The following is a 14263-nucleotide window of genomic DNA, read 5'->3' on the forward strand; positions in this document are numbered from 1 at the left end:
TTCGAGAAAATCACTAAACTTTCATGAAAATCATTTTGGTTCTCTGATATATATACTTTTTATGCGTGGAACAATTTTGAATTCTCATTGATGACACCAACGATCGGATTTTATTGAACATTCAAGTAACAATTTAGACTCACAAACTTTAATTCACGGGGATACTATATTCATGAAGCATATGCATTCGTTCGTTTAGGTGCAAATATACGTTAATGATATAAGTGAACGTACATCGCAGCCCTTAATTTTTAACGAGTTTCATCGTTGTAACAACTATACAGTTTATGAGCAGTAACTAGGGTTTTAGTTGTTGTAAATTATTGATAAAAGATGTTAGGTAAAAATCTCAGTGACAGTAATAACCAAAACACATCTATAGCTGATCATAATTTTACATCGAAAAAGGAATTGTCAAAATGGTCAAACTGAAATGTGTTTGAATTAAACACAGCTGTCCATTTGGTTTAAAGTAAGAATTGGAATCATTAAAACAATCGAGTTGGTTATTTTATTAATGTGGAGCTGAATACATTGGGTTTTGTTTCTTTGAAAAAAAAGCTCACCTCCTTATTGACATACTCTATATCATGTATTTGTGGAGCTTTACGAAGGTTGTTTTGTTGAGTTACTGTTCTTTCTACATATACTATGTTTTAAGGTTGCACAACAGTCTAATTCTTGAAGATTTGTGATGATCATATTGAAATAGCTATAATGTTGTCTAATTAAAAGACAATACTACAAATGATATATTGTTTTAAAGTAGATACAGTAAAAACTATGCAGTTTACATGCATGTTTCTAAATGACTATTTTTTGAATAAAATTGATACCATTAGGAGTTGAAACTTTAGTTTTTTTTATCATTCCTAAAGCTCGAAATGAACGGCGTTAGAAAGGTTTGTTATTGATGTCGTCAGCATAGAAATACTGATCATGAGCTGATGATACCCTCGTGTCTGGTAAGCTTCTGGCAGTGGTATCGAAAATCAAAATTGCACGTTTTAAATTTCATGCGTCCGAAGCACTTTTCTTGATTAACCTTTCATACGGAACGACCGAAGCTGAATATTAAAAATCTGAAAATGTTTAATAACCGAAACAATTTAAGAATATATGACAAAACAATTATGTTAAAAAGATGCTGAATCCATCAAAGCTTCAATTTGCAAAATTTAGTTACTTGATCATTTCTAAAGCTTCAAACGGACAATTTTAGAAAGAATTGTTATAAATAAAATAGTATTGAAGTACTTAAGGATGTCTGCTTGTCATGTTTTGGAATTTTTGTCAGATTTTCGGAATCCTCTGATTTTATCCATGTGAATGCCTTAAAAAACATTCCCCATTAACTCCCATTTTTCTTTTTTAAATCTTTTACGTGTATAATCATGTCATTTGTAAAAGTCTTATAAAATTTTATTTATTTTTTAATAGTATTTGAGAACTTTAACTGGTCAATGATAAAGCTATAAAAAATCAAGAGAGAACATTTTCCCGCCAAAATTCCAATGGCTAATGTCTCGAAAACAAGCACATTGACCCCAATATTTTTTTTTGCTTTTTTGATTCCTCAATTTATTACCTATCAATACATACTAGTTTTATTAAAAGTTATTTTTTTTAAACTGAGCAGCGAACATCCTTAATACTGAGCTGATGATACCGTCGTGACTGATAGTCAATCAGCATCAGTATCGACCTAGTGCTTAAAAAATAAAACACTTTTTAATATATTCGCTCGAAGCGCTTTTTTGGATTTACCTTCACCATAAACGCTTAATTAGGCATCTAGTTCGTTTTTGTTTAAACATAATTTTCGAAAATATTAGCATTGTAAATCGGAAATTTGAAAGCCATACAATTAATTTAAAGGTAACTTGCGATCCTAAATTCAATAATTTCTGGTAAGATAAGTACGAGGTCTTGCAGATTTTGTCATTTATACTCCGTTTGATAGTCCACACATAGCATATCGATCCAGTGCTGTAAAAAATTTAAAACATAACTTTTTAAAATTGTAAACTATTTAGAAGTAATAAACAGCTGCATTACAAAGTATTGTCACGTTCCACGCCATTTTCCTTTTGTAATGCTGGTGGTCAATTTTACGAAAGCCTATTAGGGTCACATTTGTTTTTTAATTTATTTCGTAATTACGAGAAAACTTTTGCGTAATTGAGATAGTTTTTGGTTATTTTCTTGAATATTATAATAGATAGATATAGCAGCAAAAATGTTCAGCCAAGTAAGATCTACAAATAAGTCAAATGACCAAAATTGTCAATTAAGCCCTGAAGGAGTTATCGCCCTTTAAATCATTTCTGCAATTAGGTAAATTTTCACTATTTCTCGTAAATTTTTGTAATCTTTTACAATAATCTCCTCTTAGTCTACTTGGCCAAATGAATTTTTATCTCATAATTACGAGAAATTTTTCTCGTAATTACGCGATAGTTATCTTGTCATCAATTTTCAAATCACGAGATATAAAACTTCTTATCTCGTATTTATGCGATAGTTTTTCTTGTTATTACGCGATGAATATCTCGTTATTACGAGATCAAAATATTATCTCGTAATAACGTGTAAGTTTTCTAGTAATTAGGCGATAATTATCTCGTAATTAGCCGATAAACCTGTCGTAATTACGAGATAAAACAATGATTATTTCGTTATTACGCGATAGTTTCTCATTATTACGAGTTAACTTTTTCGTAATTACGAGATAAATAAAAAATAAATGTGACCCTGATAGGCTTTCGTACCATTTCGTTTAAAAGTTAAAAACACGCAGCCATACCTTTCGAAGTATTAACGTTTAATCTAGGCCTCATTTTTGGCAAATGCCATGAAGTGAAAACGTTTAGGACTTTTTTGACATTTGATATAAATATTCCGTTCGAATTTATTATTTTGCAGCATGAAGATAAAAAAATATGTGCATTACATTGTTCAACCCACACATTCATTTGCAAACTTTTCATATTAATTGTTTTAAATATTATTATAAACAATTTCCTCAGGACAGGATTGTATATCATTATTGATTTTAATTAATATATTAATATATAAAAATTTGAACATTTGTTATTGCCTATTGTTGAAACCCTACCTCTAAAGAATAGGGATAGTCATAAACAGGATAAATGTTTCGCTAAATATCATGCGAACCTTTAATGAAACGTAAGTAATAAATATAAGGAACTAATGCGGTTACAATTTTGTGTTGATTTCATAAAATTGACAGTTTCCATAAATTGTTATGGATATTAGAAAGAAAAATGCCTTTCAAAACACAAGGGAAATCTAGAAATTGGCTCTTTCAAAATCCTAGATGCTTTTTTTTCTAATTTTGTTATGGTCTAATTAGGTATGATTTATACACTAAGGAAATTTGGCTGAACTTCCGTGGGAAGAATACCATTATTTTAATTATAATTTGAAATAAACAATAGACATATGTTTGAAATATTTCTGTATGATCTTTTATTCTTTTTAAACCATTGCAGTAGAGGTTTTGAATAACTTATAAATTGTTTTCAATTCTTACTGAATCTGTGATAAAAAATAACAATAACAAACATACCGAAGAAAATTCAAAACGAAGAGTCTCGAATGAAATAGCTAAATCAAAAGCTCAAACACATCAAGCGAATGGATAACAACTGTCATATTCCGGACTTGGTACAGGGATTTCCTTATGTATAAAATGGTGGATTAAACCTGGTTTTATAGCTAGCTCAACCTCTCACTTGTGTGATAGAGGCATACAATTCCATTATATTGTCTACGATGTGTGAACAAAACAATCAGACAGAATAGGTAAACATGTCAAAAGTAAGCGCATTTTTAACGAATGCTGTTACCAGTAAATCATAACACTAAAACCTTAAAATGTCCTGCTCTGGGAAACAAATATTTAAAGTTCTTTTTACACTTCAATAAATCTAAATTTATTTTTATTAGATTTTTGTGAAAAACAGTTCAAAAAGTGATATACTGGTGTTGTTTGATTTGAATGTAGTGCAAAGTCTGAAGTATCCACGGTCAATTGAATCAGAACAAGTGGTCTATCAAGTAGCCTATGTAGACTAGCATAACGTACGTTTTGTTGAAATTAATTAAAACAATCATGTGTTTATGCATGTTTATATACGGTGTCTTTGGTCTGATACCAGCGCATACCTAATACCGACTTTATCATATACTCAGGATAATATTTGAATTAAGTGCATTCGATATCAAAATGTAAGAAAGTAAACATATTTTGAGTGATATATGACATTTCATAGTAACTCCTATGATAGCAGATATATACCTTATGTTGTAACTACAATCCTGTTACCTTTTCACACGATTGTGACCAACCGAATAAGACTTATTACCGAGTTTTTGCTAACATATTAATATGGCGGGTGCCACCTGTGATCTAGGATCGGCTTACCCTGCCGGGGTACAAAAAAATAAAATAAAATCCAAAAGCCTAACGAAAATCTACAAAATCCCGAAGGTCCCCTGTCAGACAAAGAGAGTGTTGTCAATTGAAACAACTGTTCAGATTATAGCAGTGATTAGAAATGCTGAGAAATTGCCAGAAAGTATCCAAGTTTAACAGGTATTTAAAATCAAAGCATTTAAAGGAAAATGTCTAGCACAGACCAATGCAAGTAATCCTAGCTTATTAGTTTGAAACAAACTGACAATGACACGTGTCAAAAAACGGAAAAACCATCAGAAAAAAACCAAAAGTACACAAAACAGAACATAGACAAGAGGCTGTCACAACGACAGCAAACCGGATTTATTAATATTTATTTGTGTCCTGGCAATATCACAAGAACCATTACTGATGAATGGTGAAAGTGAAAATTGTCAACATCAAATTTGACCTCCATTTTGTCATCAGTATCAACATATAAAAATTTGAAAAGCTTAGATTGAATGGTTCATGAGTAAATGCATCAACGTGAATGGAAACGCCATTTTACAATCTTTCAAGAACCATAACTCCTGAACGGTAAAAGTCAAAATCATCATTATTGAACTTGACCTCTATTTTGCCATCAGTAACAACATATAAAAATTTCAAAAGCTTTGGTTGAATGGTTCATGAGAAAATGCACGGACACGACTGGAAACACCATTTTTCAATCTTTCAAGAACCATAACTCCTGAACGGTAAAAGTCAAAATCGTCTTTATTGAACTTGACCTCTATTTTGTCATCAGTAACAACATATTAAAATTTTGGAAGCTTTGGTAGAACAGTTCATGCGTAAATGCACGGACACGACTGGAAACTCCATTCTTCAATCTTTCAAGAACCATAACTCCTGAACGGTAAAAGTCAAAATCTTTATTATTAAATTTGACCTCCATTTTGTCATCAGTAACAACATATAAAAATTTCAAAAGCTTTGGTTGAATGGTTCATGAGAAAATGCATGGACACGACTGGAAACACCATTTTTCAATCTTTCAAGAACCATAACTCCTGAACGGTAAAAGTCAAAATCGCCATTATTGAACTTGACCTCTATTTTGTCATAAGTAACAACATATTAAAATTAGGGGAGCTTTGGTAGAACAGTTCATGCGTAAATGCACGGACACAACTGGAAAATCCATTTTTCAATTTTTCAAGAACCATAACTCCTGAACGGTAAAAGTCAAAATCGTCATTATTAAACATGACCTCCATTTTGTCATCAGTAACAACATATTAAAATTTGGGAAGCTTTAGTAGAACAGTTCATGCGTAAATGCACGGACACGACTGGAAACTTCATTTTTCAATCTTTCAAGAACCATAACTCCTGAACGGTAAAAGTCAAAATCGCCATTATTGAACTTGACCTTCATTTAGTTGTCAGTAACAACATATTAAAATTTTAAAAGCTTTGATTGAACGGTTCATGAGTTAATGCATGGACAACATTTGATTGCCGCCCGCCCGCCCGCCCGCCCAGCCGCCCGCCGTACATCCCCAAATCAATAACCGACATTTTTGTCACAAAAATCCGGTTAAAAATTAAAAACTGAGCAACAAAAGTCATACAAAAAACCGGATTGATCTCAGGTGCTTCAGAAGGGTAAGCAGATCTAGTTTTTTACGGAATATACGTCATTCTACTATTGATGATCATTTGATTCAGATTTTTAATGTATTATCTTTAATATAATTATACAAATTATTAACAAATTTTTGTTAACGCGTGTTGGGACAAGTTATTGATAATAATATATTGTCACAAGTTATTCTGCATCAATCATTAACGGATTGTTATATCTTAGTTATTTTGCATCAAGCAATAACATATTGTCATTGGGTCTATTTTGTTATTTTGCATCAAGCAATGACGGATTGTCATTGGTTCTTATATATTCCTACGACATCACCAGATTCATAAAACATGGTTCATGAACATTTTCTAAACTTTAAACATGACCAAATGTGCAATTTTGAAATTCAAAAAATATTCTAAGGACTTAATATTTATAAGACTATTACTGGTATAAACATCATAGACATTCAAAAATTAGAAAGCACAAAGAATCACGAAACGAAAATTAAGAAAACGAAGGTGTTTAACGATAAACTAGAGAAGTGAAGAGTATAACCGCAAAATTTAGCTTAAAGCAATACAGTCAACCAAAATACATGGAGGCAAGATTATGTTCTGTAAAATAAAGTTGAAATTGATAAGACTGATTTGAAAGTAAAAATACAGAAGCCAACATATATCATAGTGAATGGTTTACATCAAATGTGCTGTAAAAATAAAAAAACAGAACTCGGAATTAGCGTACATGTTTTGTCGTTGTCGTCCCAATATCCCTTACCGATTAGAGAATATTTTCCTAGTCAAGAAGATAGCAGTTTACAAAGTAGTAACTATTAACACACTTCGAAGATATATTATTTATTCTGCTGTTTCGTAAATACTATGTAGTGGAGATGCACCATATTATCTATATACGTGCTTTCATTCATGTATTCTGTTTCGTATAAACTACACAGTGGCGATGCAGCATATTATCTATAGACGTACTTTATAGCAAATACGTCTTGAATTCTTCTATTAATGATATGAATAGTTAATGCATTTTAAGAAAAACTCGTCATTTATGATAAATATTTTAATACGGAAAATCATAACATGAACAAATTTCGTAGAAAGATACTTCACATCAAAGTTTTGCCCTATGTTTGGATAGTCAATCTCATCAATTATTAAGAAAAATAGTTTATTTTATACTTTTGATATTTATACTTTTTTCTATCATACTACTCATCAGACAAAATGTACTTTGGCACAATTTTATCATTGCTTCTTCACGTATATAGAAACAAAAGCTAATGTTACTTTATAATGGAAGAAATGCCATAGGGAACCATTGTGATAACTTGCGTTTATTACAGCGATAACAAATGATCGTTTTCTTATCTTCAATCGAATGCAGTCAATCTATTCCATTAAAATGTATTATCTGATTATACCTCGTAAAGTGCAATGAAGTCAAAAATTAACTTGTTTTCGTATTTTGTTTATTTGCAGAATGATATAGACTCCATCGTCAAAAAGAAAGTTGTTAAAATGTTCGGAGATAATCTTGCAAGCGTATTTATGTGCATGTCAAATATGTTTTAATAATAAAACAGTTTAAGGGTATCAATAGATCAGTGCAATATAATGATTGAAAAGAACCAAACATACTGAAAGCATTTCTCGCAACAATACATCTTTCATCAAGAAATAATTTATTGCAAATGCGTACTTGTAATCACTTTGTAAGTTTCTACAAAAAGTTCAACTACATGTATACGATACAAAATGTTCTAAAAATATTTCTTATTCAAAGGACACAATTCTGTTTTAAATTTGTTATCTGAAATTAAAAAGAAGACTTTCAGTTTGAATCATGTAAATGCTCTATCGACTCAACTCTAATATTGATAAATAAAACTAACGAGTCATTTTTGAATCAAGCTAAGTCCAAAAGTACTAAACTGTAAACACTAAAATTTCAACGGGATCAAATACCAACCAAAATGAAGAATTAAAGAACTTATTAGATAATAGTATGACAGACAGAGACTAAATTAGCTAGAACATAAAAGTCGCTGGATTTTTTTTTTTTTATAAAATTTCCATTTTTAAAAGATGTATCATTGCTACGAATCTTAAAGTACCTTTCACAAATAGGCAAGGAGTGATACTACATGTGAAAGTAATATATATTGAACAAAAAAAATCTATGAAGTTCTTGAAAATAAGCAAAACATTAAATGTCTCTCACATTTACTTGTTCTTTATATTGACTGTTGTAACGAGGTCTTCAGCGAAAGATAAAAGCTATAAAACTTTACCATCGGATATTTTTAGTCATGAAACACAATATGCAGGATGGGTAATCACAAGTCACATGATAGTATTTACAAGCTTGAGAAAGTTTATTTATTCTAGTTAACCATTGAGTAAAACAAACGGAAGGCATATCATATCAATTTTGTATGCATGTTACAGTTAGTTTAAACTTTATTTATGTTGTTTACGTGTGAGACCTTTTTGGTATATGAAAAACGGATCTTGTTTTAATGCACCAAAACCCGGCAGACGATTTAATATAACATCTTTTGTTACATGCATGTTTCAAAATTGCAACAGTTAAAGTCATTTAAAAGTTAATAAAATGGAGTCTTCAAGAATAAGTGGTATAATATATTTCTCAATCTTTACGTTCAATGAAGGGTAAAGTCTAACATGAATAAATACCAGATTTTTATAACCAGAACATTACAGTTAGGAAACATTTTTATGGTAGCCAACTGCCATTTATCCTACAGTTACTTCTTTTGATGCACAGTTTTTAAAGAAAATCTCGTATTGATTGTTATGTTTGGTTTTTGATATAATGATAAAAAAAAATAAAAAAAAAGATAAGTACTAGTATACGCAGCTGCTATCACCAAAGACTGGATGACTCTAAGTCAGATTTGTAACTCGGTTGGTAGCGTTTTTCTGTCTAATTGTTAAGTTTGAACATATTGTATTTGCCTAGATATGCAATACGATGAGAAAAAAGTTAATCAAAGTTATTTAGTCTTCTTTTAAGCAATCACGTAAAAAAAGAGAATGCACAGTTCAAACTGTATTTGTTTTATGTTTTCATGGAATTTATTTTGGCGCTACCAAGCCGAAGGCTAAACGGTTACATGAAGAGAGAAATATACGAAGTTGAAGAGCAGGGAGGACCAAAAATGTCATCAAATACATATAAGGTAATCTATTCCTAAGGAAGAAAAGCCTTAGTTTTTAAAAAAATCAAACAAAGTTTTATAAACAGTTATTTTTTAATTATAACCATATCAATGATAGTTTATGTCATCACAGAAGTGATTATGTAAAAATCTAAAATTTCATGCAGAACCCTGGCAACAATCTCTGTACGGTAAGGAAATTGTCGTGATTTTTCCCTTTGTCATAAACTTCTCTAGTGAAGTATTTAGCTTTTTTACTGGACTTAAAAATAATATGTATAACATTATCATTCTCAGACAATAGAAGAAAACAATTTAATTAAAGACATGCACATTTCAAAATAAGGTTAGCAAATTGTACACAAGTCATACATTTTTCAAACTAAATATTGATCGATGTGCATTGAAAGTTACTAATATCATTTGTTGCAGTTTTGTTATAATTATGTATGATGTTTAGGACGAAAGAGAATCGAGGAATCCTATCAGAGGTTTCTTAATAGGTGTGTGTCTTTATTTTCTGGAAACATATAACTTTTTTTTCAGTTTGGTTCTTTATAAAGTCAACTTTATTTCTTTTTTTTTTTATGTAAGACTTTTACATACTGGTATAGAAGCATGATGTACATTCAACTCACCAATCTAAAGACTTACCTTATAAGTAGACTTGATTTATATATGAAAACTTATGAACGTGTAAGAAATAATGCAGTGGTTTTGTGTTTCGGATGCTCATGAGATTAAAACAATATTATATGTGTTTACAGTTCATTTAATAAAAGCTCCTCTCCTGTTACAACGATATAAATGCATCAGAAGTATATACCATTACCAGAGTATGTCTTAGTTCTAACTGAAAAAAGTTTGAAATAATTCTTTTATATAACTAAAAAAATGTAAAGGAAAAGTCACTATCGCAATGTTTGATTCTTTTTCCTTTTCAACAATTAAATTCTTAACTTTAAGAGATTTTGATAAGAGGAGATGAAGGCGGCATTATAAAAGGAAAGTAATGTTCTTAAGCAGTGCTGCTTAATTCCCGACCTTTCAATTGGTTTCAGAATATTCAAAGTTAAAAAAAACCACCCTATTTTATTTAAAACTTAAAGAGATATGATATGATTATTTATTAATTGCAGAAGACTGGACGAGCTAGATAGACAAAACATGTTTGCTATAACTTACTTCTAAAACATCCACATTTGAAGTAGGTTAGTGTGAACGTAAATCTGTGAAATAACATAACTCCTGTAAAAGACCGTACATCTAGACCATGATGTTTTGTTTTTTTATACGTTGATTGTTTTAAAAGCATTCTGGGGTACGTATGATCGGTTCTGCTTGCCATTATTTTGTTGTTTCTGATATTCCCTTTTAGTATTGGTTATAATAAAGCATTGTTAACATTACAAGATCACTTCAGCGCAGATTGAAGATTCGTTTTTCACAATATTCAATAACAATTACCCTATAAATATTAAAACGGTCAGTAGTTTGGTCTCGTTAGATATATTATAAATGACTAAACCACCAACTTTTTTCATTTTAAATAATATCTAATCAAATTGGAACAAAACTAACACAGAAGGTGTATTCCTCTTCATCCAACACAACTTACTGTAAATTATACGTCACGAACGACTATCAGACTATTTTCGACTCGATTTTCGAGGTGAAGGCAGTGCAAAGTTTTAAATGAGTTAAGGTATCTCCGTAAAAACATTTTGAGATATATGATGACATTTTGTGACAAGCCCGTGATTAAATAAGCTTTCTCATGTATCGTAGATTGAAGTATGAAGAACAACAAAAAAGATGCTTGATCTGTAAAGATTTTGTCAATATCCATCAAATTTATATTATGTTTGTTTTTTAATGAATTATATTTGAATGTCAAAAACTATCACATAGGTCATATGATTTTGACGGCAACTCATATTTACTATTTATTACGTACTAAGCTTTGAAAAAATAATGTTTGTATCTTGTTATTTATAACTACTTCCATTTTTCATCTAGTATAGGGAGCAATCAATATACTGGGTATCAAAAGTGCAGTATTTATGCAATATTAAGCAATGTCATGATTTATAACATAATTCATCGAATATTCGTTTTAGGTTGCTTTTAGTTATTCAGCTTCTCGAGTATTCAAGTACTTATAAATGTTTTTTAAATGTTTAAATTAAATCATTCATGACGAATGCAATTTAAAAATTCGCGTCCGACGCATCACATTTATAAAATTTTAATTTTATCTACCAATCATAAATATAGTTTTGGAAAATATTGACAGGTCAGAGTAAAATTGTTATTCATCTGAAGAAAAAAAAAAAAACGCGACGGAGAATCCATCATCTGACTAATTTTATACTTGTATAGCCTTTTTTGTAGAGTTGTTAAGAATGCAGGAGAAAGAACATTCGGTGTTGCTGTTAGTGTCTCAACAACTTGTGGAAATGAACTTAACGGGCATAATGCAGACAGCTTTCAAGATATTTCGTACCCAATGACCCCACAATTAAACTTTTATCAAATGTCTCGTGCCTTGTACCTAGATTAATCAGGTTAAAGGTTATCAATAGATGTTAAGATTCAAACAATAAAGGATTTTTATTTACTTTTTAGAATGTTATTAAAATTTGATTGCTTTTTGGTAATCAATTAGCCAGAAAATAAAATCAAGAATTCGTTCGAAGTTCATACTCGTAAAAGATAGTATTTTGTAATATAAAACCCATAAGGCACAGTATGAGTCAAGTCTATGATGCAAACTATGCTGCGAACCGGTTTTTGTTATTTGTTTAGCAGAGTCTAAAACTTTAAAATAGCAACAGTGCATTGTGACACGTCATATATTTTCTTAGATGGAAACCATTATGATTCTTTTTATATAAATTGTCACATTACCTTAATATATATAAGAAGATGTGGTGTGAGTGCCAATGAGACAACTCTCCATCCATTTAACAATTTATAAAAGTAAACCATTATAGGTCAATGTACGGCTTCAACACGGAGCCTTTGCTTTCACCGAACAACAAGCTATAAAGGGCCCCAAAATTACTAGTGTAAAACCATCCAAACGGGAAAACCAACGGTCTAATCTATATAAAAAACGAGAAACGAGAAACACGTATAAATTACATAAACAAACGACAACTACTGTACATCAGATTCCTCACTTAGGACAGGTGCAAACATTTGCAGCGATATTAAACGTTTTAATGTTTACGTGTAGTTTATTTTGATCTCACTGTCAGATGATTTCTTTTTATTTCTGAACGTTATAATCTTAACGTCAAAATATTTCAAGTAATGAAGCCTATACAAAAATCACTAGAGATGATAATGCGCTAGTACAAACAAGGGACAAAACACAAACATATTAAAAAGTTTAAGCTTTTTTTAATTTGACTAAACAACACAAACTATTACTCACAACTGATTGATATAAAATCTCAAAATAGCAACATGTAAACAAATTTTTTTTTGTCAACATGAGAATAAGCGAAAACGAATCGCTGAAAACTTTGGCAGGAGGAAAAATTCGAGGATATAAAACTTGCTGCTGAAATGGATATTGGTGAATTTTATCAACGAGTACGCCGTATGCGAAAAAGCGGTCCATCAACTACAAAGTTGTCATACAATGGTACTGAAGCTACAAACGATAGTAGTATATGTGAATTATGGGGTGAATATTTTCGCGATCTATACTCTGAGCAACCAACTGAATGTTTCAATGAAACTTTTTTCAATGAAATTACGTCAAAAGTGCAAACACACTTTGAAAATAGTAATAAAGCATCTATTCCAGATTTTGAAAAAGAAATCACCTTAGAAGAAATTCTGGAACAAATAAATACTTTAAAGTGTGGGAAAGCACCGGGCCCGGATCGTATTACTAACGAACATATACTATATGGCGGTGATCAAGTGATAAAATGTTTGTGTAAACTTTTCAATATGATCTTGAAAACTGAATATCTACCTGTTTGTTTTAGACATGGCATTATTATTCCACTGTATAAAGGGAATAATTAAGATAAAACTAATTCCGACAGTTACAGAGCTGTGACATTTACATCAGTTTTAGGAAAACTTTTAGAAAAGATATTTTTGTCTCGTATTCAAAGTCTGTTGGAAAATATAAACAATTTTATACCTCATGGCTTACCATTTGGTTTCGTAAAGGAGCACGGATCAATTCCTGCTATTTATACATTAAAAGAGTCAATTAGGTGCTATATCGAACGTTGCTCCTATGTGTTTTCAATATTCTTAGACAACGAAAAGGCATTTGATCGTATTTGGCAAGACGGACTTTTGTTTAAATTATGGAATGCTGGAATTACCGATAAACTGTGGAAAATACTACATATGTCATTTAAGATAGCAACTGCACATGTACAATATAACCGTTTAAATAGTCAGATGTTTCAAATAAAACAAGGTGTAGGTCAAGGTCGAGTTATGTCAGCCTGGCTATTTGCTTTATTCATCAACGATTTAATCACTCAACTATTGCAAACACACTGTGGGTTGATGATTGGACATATACATATACCTACAATTTTACTAGAGGACCACACCACTTTACTATAAAATGGCACAAATTCTGATTTACAACAAATATTGAATTTTGTTAATAAATATGCACATACATGGCGGTTGGAAAACAACGCAACTAAGAGCACTCACCGTCTCTTCAAACCATCAAAAACTACTATGAAACATAATGAGTCCAAGTATGAGTTTTGTCTGGGTGAAACAAAGGTCCCTATGAAGCAAGGTATTATTTATGCTGGAACTTTGATTGATAGTTATATGAAATCATATGATCGTACTGACAAGGCGTGAAAAAAGATGAAAACGAATCTTCATTCTCTATACAGTATAGGAATTAATCGGAGAGGCATGATCTCAATTACAAATACTACTATTTGGAAACGTATTGTGTTATATAATTACAGACTACAATTAAAGCACACAC

The sequence above is a fragment of the Mytilus edulis genome, chromosome 4 (assembly GCF_963676685.1).
Source record: "Mytilus edulis chromosome 4, xbMytEdul2.2, whole genome shotgun sequence".
In the NCBI taxonomy this organism is placed as follows: Eukaryota; Metazoa; Mollusca; class Bivalvia; order Mytilida; family Mytilidae; genus Mytilus; species Mytilus edulis.